The sequence below is a fragment of the Bombina bombina genome, chromosome 7, assembly GCF_027579735.1.
Source record: "Bombina bombina isolate aBomBom1 chromosome 7, aBomBom1.pri, whole genome shotgun sequence".
Classification (NCBI taxonomy): Eukaryota; Metazoa; Chordata; class Amphibia; order Anura; family Bombinatoridae; genus Bombina; species Bombina bombina.
In genome coordinates, this window is record NC_069505.1 from 438,092,576 (window position 1) to 438,106,173 (window position 13,598).

The 13,598-nt window shown below is 43.3% G+C and overlaps 1 protein-coding gene across 1 annotated transcript in view; it reads left to right on the plus strand.

Moving 5' to 3' along the window:
• The window catches only part of LOC128666642 (WW domain-binding protein 2), a 57,004-nt gene that overhangs the window by 27,895 nt on the left and 15,511 nt on the right, over positions 1 to 13,598 (plus strand). The gene's annotated exons all lie outside the window — the stretch shown is intronic.

Sequence of the window (13,598 nt, forward strand, 5' to 3'; positions counted from 1 at the left end):
CACTAGCAGGTACTGATCACATAAACATGTCACTGTCATTAGTACACTGTGGTACTAGCAGGGACTGAGCACATAAACATGTCACTGTCATTAGTACACTGTGACACTAGCAGAGACTGAGCACATAAACATGTCACTGTCATTAGTACACTGTGACACTAGCAGAGACTGAGCACATAAACATGTCACTGTCATTAGTACACTGTGGCACTAGCAGGGACTGAGCACATAAACATGTCACTGTCATTAGTACACTGTGACACTAGCAGGTACTGAGCACATAAACATGTCACTGTCATTAGTACACTGTGGCACTAGCTGGGACTGAGCATATAAACATATCACTGTCATTAGTACACTGTGACACTAGCAGGTACTGAGCACATAAACATGTTACTGTCATTAGTACACTGTGACACTAGCAGATACTGAGCACATAAACATGTCACTGTCATTAGTACACTGTGACACTAGCAGGTACTGAGCACATAAACATGTCACTGTCATTAGTACACTGTGACACTAGCAGGTACTGAGCACATAAACATGTCACTGTCATTAGTACACTGTGGTACTAGCAGGGACTGAGCACATAAACATGTCACTGTCATTAGTACACTGTGACACTAGCAGAGACTGAGCACATAAACATGTCACTGTCATTAGTACACTGTGACACTAGCAGAGACTGAGCACATAAACATGTCACTGTCATTAGTACACTGTGGCACTAGCAGGGACTGAGCACATAAACATGTCACTGTCATTAGTACACTGTGACACTAGCAGGTACTGAGCACATAAACATGTCACTGTCATTAGTACACTGTGGTACTAGCAGGGACTGAGCACATAAACATGTCACTGTAATTAGTACACTGTGGCACTAGCTGGGACTGAGCATATAAACATATCACTGTCATTAGTACACTGTGACACTAGCAGGTACTGAGCACATAAACATGTTACTGTCATTAGTACACTGTGACACTAGCAGATACTGAGCACATAAACATGTCACTGTCATTAGTACACTGTGACACTAGCAGGTACTGAGCACATAAACATGTCACTGTCATTAGTACACTGTGGCACTAGCAGGTACTGAGCACATAAACATGTCACTGTCATTAGTACACTGTGGCACTAGCAGGTACTGAGCACCTAACCATATCACTGTCATTAATACACTGTAGCACTAGCAGGGACTGAGCACATAAACATGTCACTGTCATTAGTACACTGTAGCACTAGCAGGTACTGATCACATAAACATGTCACTGTCATTAGTACACTGTGACACTAGCAGGGACTGAGCACATAAACATGTCACTGTCATTAGTACACTGTGGCACTAGCAGGTACTGAGCACATAAACATGTCACTGTCATTAGTACACTGTGACACTAGCAGGGACTGAGCACATAAACATGTCACTGTCATTAGTACACTCTGGCACTAGCAGGTACTGATCACATAAACATGTCACTGTCATTAGTACACTGTGACACTAGCAGGGACTGAGCACATAAACATGTCACTGTCATTAGTACACTGTGGCACTAGCAGGTACTGAGCACATAAACATGTCACTATCATTAGTACACTGTGGCACTAGCAGGTACTGAGCACATAAACATGTCACTGTCATTAGTACACTGTGGCACTAGCAGGTACTGAGCACATAAACATGTCACTGTCATTAGTACACTGTGACACTAGCAGGGACTGAGCACATAAACATGTCACTGTCATTAGTACACTGTGGCACTAGCAGGTACTGATCACATAAACATGTCACTGTCATTAGTACACTGTGGTACTAGCAGGGACTGAGCACATAAACATGTCACTGTCATTAGTACACTGTGACACTAGCAGGGACTGAGCACATAAACATGTCACTGTCATTAGTACACTGTGACACTAGCAGGGACTGAGCACATAAACATGTCACTGTCATTAGTACACTGTGACACTAGCAGGGACTGAGCACATAAACATGTCACTATCATTAGTACACTGTGACACTAGCAGGGACTGAGCACATAAACATGTCACTGTCATTAGTACACTGTGTCACTAGCAGGTAGTGAGCACATAAACATGTCACTGTCATTAGTACACTGAGGCACTAGCAGATACTGAGCACATAAACATGTCACTGTCATTAGTACACTGTGACACTAGCAGGGACTGAGCACATAAACATGTCACTGTCAATAGTACACTGTGGTACTAGCAGGGACTGAGCACATAAACATGTCACTGTCATTAGTACACTGTGACACTAGCAGGTACTGAGCACATAAACATGTCACTGTCATTAGTACACTGTGGCACTAGCAGGTACTGAGCACATAAACACGTCACTGTCATTAGTACACTGTGACACTAGCAGGGACTGAGCACATAAACATGTTACTGTCATTAGTACACTGTGACACTAGCAGGGACTGAGCACACAAACATGTCACTGTCATTAGTACACTGTAGCACTAGCAGGGACTGAGCACATAAACATGTCACTGTCATTAGTACACTGTGACACTAGCAGGGACTGAGCACATAAACATGTCACTGTCATTAGTACACTGTGTTACTAGCAGGTACTGAGCACATAAACATGTCACTGTCATTAGTACACTGTGACACTAGCAGGTAGTGAGCACATAAACATGTCACTGTCATTAGTACACTGTGACATTAGCAGGGACTGATCACATAAACATGTCACTGTCATTAGTACACTGTGTCACTAGCAGGTAGTGAGCACATAAACATGTCACTGTCATTAGTACACTGTAGCACTAGCAGGTACTGAGCACATAAACATGTCACTGTCATTAGTACACTGTGGCACTAGCAGGGACTGAGCACATAAACATGTCACTGTCATTAGTACACTGTGTCACTAGCAGGTAGTGAGCACATAAACATGTCACTGTCATTAGTACACTGTGACATTAGCAGGGACTGATCACATAAACATGTCACTGTCATTAGTACACTGTGTCACTAGCAGGTAGTGAGCACATAAACATGTCACTGTCATTAGTACACTGTGTCACTAGCAGGTAGTGAGCACATAAACATGTCACTGTCATTAGTACACTGTGGCACTAGCAGGTACTGAGCATATAAACATGTCACTGTCATTAGTACACTGTGTCACTAGCAGGTAGTGAGCACATAAACATGTCACTGTCATTAGTCCACTGTGTCACTAGCAGGTAGTGAGCACATAAACATGTCACTGTCATTAGTACACTGTGACACTAGCAGGGACTGAGCACATAAACACGTCACTGTCATTAGTACACTGTGACACTAGCAGGGACTGAGCACATAAACATGTCACTGTCATTAGTACACTGTGACACTAGCAGGGACTGAGCACATAAACATGTCACTGTCATTAGTACACTGTGACACTAGCAGGGACTGAGCACATAAACATGTCACTGTCATTAGTACACTGTGACACTAGCAGGGACTGAGCACATAAACATGTCACTATCATTAGTACACTGTGACACTAGCAGGGACTGAGCACATAAACATGTCACTGTCATTAGTACACTGTGACACTAGCAGGGACTGAGCACATAAACATGTCACTATCATTAGTACACTGTGACACTAGCAGGGACTGAGCACATAAACATGTCACTGTCATTAGTACACTGTGACACTAGCAGGGACTGAGCACATAAACATGTTACTGTCATTAGTACACTGTGGCACTAGCAGGGACTGAGCACATAAACATGTTACTGTCATTAGTACACTGTGGCACTAGCAGGGACTGAGCACATAAACATGTTACTGTCATTAGTACACTGTGACACTAGCAGGGACTGAGCACATAAACATGTCACTGTCATTAGTACACTGTGACACTAGCAGGGACTGAGCACATAAACATGTCACTGTCATTAGTACACTGTGACACTAGCAGGGACTGAGCACATAAACATGTCACTGTCATTAGTACACTGTGACACTAGCAGGGACTGAGCACATAAACATGTCACTATCATTAGTACACTGTGACACTAGCAGGGACTGAGCACATAAACATGTCACTGTCATTAGTACACTGTGTCACTAGCAGGTAGTGAGCACATAAACATGTCACTGTCATTAGTACACTGAGGCACTAGCAGATACTGAGCACATAAACATGTCACTGTCATTAGTACACTGTGACACTAGCAGGTACTGAGCACATAAACATGTCACTGTCATTAGTACACTGTGGTACTAGCAGGGACTGAGCACATAAACATGTCACTGTCATTAGTACACTGTGGCACTAGCAGGTACTGAGCACATAAACATGTCACTATCATTAGTACACTGTGACACTAGCAGGTACTGAGCACATAAACATGTCACTGTCATTAGTACACTGTGACACTAGCAGGGACTGAGCACATAAACATGTCACTGTCATTAGTACACTGTGACACTAGCAGGGACTGAGCACATAAACATGTCACTGTCATTAGTACACTGTGGCACTAGCAGGTACTGAGCACATAAACATGTCACTGTCATTAGTACACTGTGGCACTAGCAGGTACTGAGCACATAAACACGTCACTGTCATTAGTACACTTTGACACTAGCAGGGACTGAGCATATAAACATGTCACTGTCATTAGTACACTGTGTTACTAGCAGGTACTGAGCACATAAACATGTTACTGTCATTAGTACACTGTGACACTAGCAGGGACTGAGCACACAAACATGTCACTGTCATTAGTACACTGTAGCACTAGCAGGGACTGAGCACATAAACATGTCACTGTCATTAGTACACTGTGATACTAGCAGGGACTGAGCACATAAACATGTCACTGTCATTAGTACACTGTGTTACTAGCAGGTACTGAGCACATAAACATGTCACTGTCATTAGTACACTGTGACACTAGCAGGTAGTGAGCACATAAACATGTCACTGTCATTAGTACACTGTGGCACTAGCAGGTACTGAGCACATAAACATGTCACTGTCATTAGTACACTGTCACTAGCAGGGACTGAGCACATAAACATATCACTGTCATTAGTACACTGTGACACTAGCAGGTACTGAGCACATAAACATGTCACTGTCATTAGTACACTGTGACACTAGCAGGGACTGAGCACATAAACATGTCACTGTCATTAGTACACTGTAGCACTAGCAGGTACTGAGCACATAAACATGTCACTGTCATTAGTACACTGTGTCACTAGCAGGTACTGAGCACATAAACATGTCACTGTCATTAGTACACTGTGACACTAGCAGGTACTGAGCACATATACATGTCACTGTCATTAGTACACTGTGACACTAGCAGGGACTGAGCACATAAACATGTCACTGTCATTAGTACACTGTGGCACTAGCAGGTACTGAGCACATAAACATGTCACTGTCATTAGTACACTGTGACACTAGCAGGTACTGAGCACATTAACATGTCACTGTCATTAGTACACTGTGACACTAGCAGGGACTGAGCACATAAACATGTCACTGTCATTAGTACACTGTGGCACTAGCAGGTACTGAGCACATAAACATGTCACTGTCATTAGTACACTGTGGCACTAGCAGGTACTGAGCACATAAACATGTCACTGTCATTAGTACACTGTGGCACTAGCAGGTACTGAGCACATAAACATGTTACTGTCATTAGTACACTGTGTTACTAGCAGGTACTGAGCACATAAACATGTTACTGTCATTAGTACACTGTGTTACTAGCAGGTACTGAGCACATAAACATGTTACTGTCATTAGTACACTGTGTTACTAGCAGGTACTGAGCACATAAACATGTCACTGTCATTAGTACACTGTGACACTAGCAGGTACTGAGCACATAAACATGTCACTGTCATTAGTACACTGTGTTACTAGCAGGTACTGAGCACATAAACATGTCACTGTCATTAGTACACTGTGACACTAGCAGGCACTGAGCACATAAACATGTCACTGTCATTAGTACACTGTTACACTAGCAGGTACTGAGCACATAAACATGTCACTGTCATTAATACACTGTGACACTAGCAGGGACTGAGCACATAAACATGTCACTGTCATTAGTACACTGTGTCACTAGCAGGTACTGAGCACATAAACATGTCACTGTCATTAGTACACTGTGGCACTATCAGGGACTGAGCACATAAACATGTCACTGTCATTAGTACACTGGCACTAGCAGGGACTGAGCACATAAACATGTCACTGTCATTAGTACACTGTGGCACTAGCAGGTACTGAGCACATAAACATGTCACTGTCATTAGTACACTGTGGCACTAGCAGGTACTGAGCACATAAACATGTCACTGTCATTAGTACACTGTGGCACTAGCAGGGACTGAGCAAATAAATATGTTACTGTCATTAGTACACTGTGTTACTAGCAGGTACTGAGCACATAAACATGTTACTGTCATTAGTACACTGTGTTACTAGCAGGTACTGAGCACATAAACATGTTACTGTCATTAGTACACTGTGACACTAGCAGGGACTGAGCACATAAACATGTCACTGTCATCAGTACACTGTGTTACTAGCAGGTACTGAGCACATAAACATGTCACTGTCATTAGTACACTGTGACACTAGCAGGGACTGAGCACATAAACATGTCACTGTCATTAGTACACTGTAGCACTAGCAGGTACTGAGCACATAAACATGTCACTGTCATTAGTACACTGTGACACTAGCAGGGACTGAGCACATAAACATGTCACTGTCATTAGTACACTGTGACACTAGCAGGGACTGAGCACATAAACATGCCACTGTCATTAGTACACTGTGACACTAGCAGGGACTGAGCACATAAACATGTCACTGTCATTAGTACACTGTGGCACTAGCAGGGACTGAGCACATAAACATGCCACTGTCATTAGTACACTGTGACACTAGCAGGGACTGAGCACATAAACATGTCACTGTCATTAGTACACTGTGGTACTAGCAGGGACTGAGCACATAAACATGTCACTGTCATTAGTACACTGTAGCACTAGTAGGTACTGAGCACATAAACATGTCACTGTCATTAGTACACTGTGACACTAGCAGGGACTGAGCACATAAACATGTCACTGTCATTAGTACACTGTGACACTAGCAGGGACTGAGCACATAAACATGTCACTGTCATTAGTACACTGTGACACTAGCAGGGACTGAGCACATAAACATGTCACTGTCATTAGTACACTGTGACACTAGCAGGGACTGAGCACATAAACATGTCACTGTCATTAGTACACTGTGGCACTAGCAGGGACTGAGCACATAAACATGTCACTGTCATTAGTACACTGTTGCACTAGCAGGGACTGAGCACATAAACATGTCACTGTCATTAGTACACTGTGACACTAGCAGGTACTGAGCACATAAACATGTCACTGTCATTAGTACACTGTGACACTAGCAGGGACTGAGCACATAAACATGTCACTGTCATTAGTACACTGTGACACTAGCAGGTACTGAGCACATAAACATGTCACTGTCATTAGTACACTGTGACACTAGCAGGTACTGAGCACATAAACATGTCACTGTCATTAGTACACTGTGACACTAGCAGGGACTGAGCACATAAACATGTCACTGTCATTAGTACACTGTGACACTAGCAGGTACTGAGCACATAAACATGTCACTGTCATTAGTACACTGTGGCACTAGCAGGGACTGAGCACATAAACATGTCACTGTCATTAGTACACTGTGGCACTAGCAGGTACTGAGCACATAAACATGTCACTGTCATTAGTACACTGTGACACTAGCAGGGACTGAGCACATAAACATGTCACTGTCATTAGTACACTGTGACACTAGCAGGGACTGAGCACATAAACATGTCACTGTCATTAGTACACTGTGACACTAGCAGGGACTGAGCACATAAACATGTCACTGTCATTAGTACACTGTGACACTAGCAGGGACTGAGCACATAAACATGTCACTGTCATTAGTACACTGTGGCACTAGCAGGGACTGAGCACATAAACATGTCACTGTCATTAGTACACTGTGACACTAGCAGGGACTGAGCACATAAACATGTCACTGTCATTAGTACACTGTGACACTAGCAGGTACTGAGCACATAAACATGTCACTGTCATTAGTACACTGTGACACTAGCAGGGACTGAGCACATAAACATGTCACTGTCATTAGTACACTGTGACACTAGCAGGTACTGAGCACATAAACATGTCACTGTCATTAGTACACTGTGACACTAGCAGGGACTGAGCACATAAACATGTCACTGTCATTAGTACACTGTGACACTAGCAGGTACTGAGCACATAAACATGTCACTGTCATTAGTACACTGTGACACTAGCAGGTACTGAGCACATAAACATGTCACTGTCATTAGTACACTGTGACACTAGCAGGTACTGAGCACATAAACATGTCACTGTCATTAGTACACTGTGGCACTAGCAGGTACTGAGCACATAAACATGTCACTGTCATTAGTACACTGTGACACTAGCAGGTACTGAGCACATAAACATGTCACTGTCATTAGTACACTGTGACACTAGCAGGGACTGAGCACATAAACATGTCACTGTCATTAGTACACTGTGGCACTAGCAGGTACTGAGCACATAAACATGTCACTGTCATTAGTACACTGTGACACTAGCAGGGACTGAGCACATAAACATGTCACTGTCATTAGTACACTGTGACACTAGCAGGGACTGAGCACATAAACATGTCACTGTCATTAGTACACTGTGACACTAGCAGGGACTGAGCACATAAACATGTCACTGTCATTAGTACACTGTGACACTAGCAGGGACTGAGCACATAAACATGTCACTGTCATTAGTACACTGTGACACTAGCAGGGACTGAGCACATAAACATGTCACTGTCATTAGTACACTGTGACACTAGCAGGTACTGAGCACATAAACATGTCACTGTCATTAGTACACTGTGGCACTAGCAGGTACTGAGCACATAAACATGTCACTGTCATTAGTACACTGTGACACTAGCAGGGACTGAGCACATAAACATGTCACTGTCATTAGTACACTGTGACACTAGCAGGGACTGAGCACATAAACATGTCACTGTCATTAGTACACTGTGACACTAGCAGGTACTGAGCACATAAACATGTCACTGTCATTAGTACACTGTGACACTAGCAGGTACTGAGCACATAAACATGTCACTGTCATTAGTACACTGTGACACTAGCAGGGACTGAGCACATAAACATGTCACTGTCATTAGTACACTGTGACACTAGCAGGGACTGAGCACATAAACATGTCACTGTCATTAGTACACTGTGACACTAGCAGGGACTGAGCACATAAACATGTCACTGTCATTAGTACACTGTGACACTAGCAGGGACTGAGCACATAAACATGTCACTGTCATTAGTACACTGTGACACTAGCAGGTACTGAGCACATAAACATGTCACTGTCATTAGTACACTGTGACACTAGCAGGTACTGAGCACATAAACATGTCACTGTCATTAGTACACTGTGACACTAGCAGGGACTGAGCACATAAACATGTCACTGTCATTAGTACACTGTGACACTAGCAGGTACTGAGCACATAAACATGTCACTGTCATTAGTACACTGTGACACTAGCAGGTACTGAGCACATAAACATGTCACTGTCATTAGTACACTGTGGCACTAGCAGGTACTGAGCACATAAACATGTCACTGTCATTAGTACACTGTGACACTAGCAGGTACTGAGCACATAAACATGTCACTGTCATTAGTACACTGTGACACTAGCAGGGACTGAGCACATAAACATGTCACTGTCATTAGTACACTGTGACACTAGCAGGGACTGAGCACATAAACATGTCACTGTCATTAGTACACTGTGACACTAGCAGGTACTGAGCACATAAACATGTCACTGTCATTAGTACACTGTGGCACTAGCAGGTACTGAGCACATAAACATGTCACTGTCATTAGTACACTGTGGCACTAGCAGGTACTGAGCACATAAACATGTCACTGTCATTAGTACACTGTGACACTAGCAGGTACTGAGCACATAAACATGTCACTGTCATTAGTACACTGTGACACTAGCAGGGACTGAGCACATAAACATGTCACTGTCATTAGTACACTGTGACACTAGCAGGGACTGAGCACATAAACATGTCACTGTCATTAGTACACTGTGACACTAGCAGGGACTGAGCACATAAACATGTCACTGTCATTAGTACACTGTGACACTAGCAGGTACTGAGCACATAAACATGTCACTGTCATTAGTACACTGTGACACTAGCAGGTACTGAGCACATAAACATGTCACTGTCATTAGTACACTGTGACACTAGCAGGGACTGAGCACATAAACATGTCACTGTCATTAGTACACTGTGACACTAGCAGGGACTGAGCACATAAACATGTCACTGTCATTAGTACACTGTGACACTAGCAGGGACTGAGCACATAAACATGTCACTGTCATTAGTACACTGTGACACTAGCAGGGACTGAGCACATAAACATGTCACTGTCATTAGTACACTGTGGCACTAGCAGGGACTGAGCACATAAACATGTCACTGTCATTAGTACACTGTGGCACTAGCAGGTACTGAGCACATAAACATGTCACTGTCATTAGTACACTGTGACACTAGCAGGGACTGAGCACATAAACATGTCACTGTCATTAGTACACTGTGACACTAGCAGGGACTGAGCACATAAACATGTCACTGTCATTAGTACACTGTGACACTAGCAGGGACTGAGCACATAAACATGTCACTGTCATTAGTACACTGTGACACTAGCAGGGACTGAGCACATAAACATGTCACTGTCATTAGTACACTGTGACACTAGCAGGGACTGAGCACATAAACATGTCACTGTCATTAGTACACTGTGACACTAGCAGGTACTGAGCACATAAACATGTCACTGTCATTAGTACACTGTGGCACTAGCAGGTACTGAGCACATAAACATGTCACTGTCATTAGTACACTGTGACACTAGCAGGTACTGAGCACATAAACATGTCACTGTCATTAGTACACTGTGGAACTAGCAGGGACTGAGCACATAAACATGTCACTGTCATTAGTACACTGTGGCACTAGCAGGTACTGAGCACATAAACATGTCACTGTCATTAGTACACTGTGACACTAGCAGGTACTGAGCACATAAACATGTCACTGTCATTAGTACACTGTGACACTAGCAGGGACTGAGCACATAAACATGTCACTGTCATTAGTACACTGTGACACTAGCAGGGACTGAGCACATAAACATGTCACTGTCATTAGTACACTGTGGCACTAGCAGGTACTGAGCACATAAACATGTCACTGTCATTAGTACACTGTGGCACTAGCAGGTACTGAGCACATAAACATGTCACTGTCATTAGTACACTGTGACACTAGCAGGGACTGAGCACATAAACATGTCACTGTCATTAGTACACTGTGACACTAGCAGGTACTGAGCACATAAACATGTCACTGTCATTAGTACACTGTGACACTAGCAGGGACTGAGCACATAAACATGTCACTGTCATTAGTACACTGTGACACTAGCAGGGACTGAGCACATAAACATGTCACTGTCATTAGTACACTGTGACACTAGCAGGGACTGAGCACATAAACATGTCACTGTCATTAGTACACTGTGACACTAGCAGGTACTGAGCACATAAACATGTCACTGTCATTAGTACACTGTGACACTAGCAGGTACTGAGCACATAAACATGTCACTGTCATTAGTACACTGTGGCACTAGCAGGTACTGAGCACATAAACATGTCACTGTCATTAGTACACTGTGACACTAGCAGGGACTGAGCACATAAACATGTCACTGTCATTAGTACACTGTGACACTAGCAGGTACTGAGCACATAAACATGTCACTGTCATTAGTACACTGTGACACTAGCAGGGACTGAGCACATAAACATGTCACTGTCATTAGTACACTGTGACACTAGCAGGGACTGAGCACATAAACATGTCACTGTCATTAGTACACTGTGACACTAGCAGGTACTGAGCACATAAACATGTCACTGTCATTAGTACACTGTGACACTAGCAGGTACTGAGCACATAAACATGTCACTGTCATTAGTACACTGTGACACTAGCAGGGACTGAGCACATAAACATGTCACTGTCATTAGTACACTGTGGCACTAGCAGGGACTGAGCACATAAACATGTCACTGTCATTAGTACACTGTGACACTAGCAGGGACTGAGCACATAAACATGTCACTGTCATTAGTACACTGTGACACTAGCAGGGACTGAGCACATAAACATGTCACTGTCATTAGTACACTGTGACACTAGCAGGTACTGAGCACATAAACATGTCACTGTCATTAGTACACTGTGGCACTAGCAGGTACTGAGCACATAAACATGTCACTGTCATTAGTACACTGTGACACTAGCAGGTACTGAGCACATAAACATGTCACTGTCATTAGTACACTGTGTCACTAGCAGGTACTGAGCACATAAACATGTCACTGTCATTAGTACACTGTGTCACTAGCAGGTACTGAGCACATAAACATGTCACTGTCATTAGTACACTGTGTCACTAGCAGGTACTGAGCACATAAACATGTCACTGTCATTAGTACACTGTGACACTAGCAGGTACTGAGCACATAAACATGTCACTGTCATTAGTACACTGTGTCACTAGCAGGTACTGAGCACATAAACATGTCACTGTCATTAGTACACTGTGACACTAGCAGGTACTGAGCACATAAACATGTCACTGTCATTAGTACACTGTGACACTAGCAGGTACTGAGCACATAAACATGTCACTGTCATTAGTACACTGTGACACTAGCAGGGACTGAGCACATAAACATGTCACTGTCATTAGTACACTGTGACACTAGCAGGTACTGAGCACATAAACATGTCACTGTCATTAGTACACTGTGGCACTAGCAGGGACTGAGCACATAAACATGTCACTGTCATTAGTACACTGTGACACTAGCAGGGACTGAGCACATAAACATGTCACTGTCATTAGTACACTGTGGCACTAGCAGGTACTGAGCACATAAACATGTCACTGTCATTAGTACACTGTGGCACTAGCAGGTACTGAGCACATAAACATGTCACTGTCATTAGTACACTGTGGCACTAGCAGGGACTGAGCACATAAACATGTCACTGTCATTAGTACACTGTGGCACTAGCAGGTACTGAGCACATAAACATGTCACTGTCATTAGTACACTGTGACACTAGCAGGTACTGAGCACATAAACATGTCACTGTCATTAGTACACTGTGACACTAGCAGGGACTGAGCACATAAACATGTCACTGTCATTAGTACACTGTGACACTAGCAGGTACTGAGCACATAAACATGTCACTGTCATTAGTACACTGTGACACTAGCAGGGACTGAGCACATAAACATGT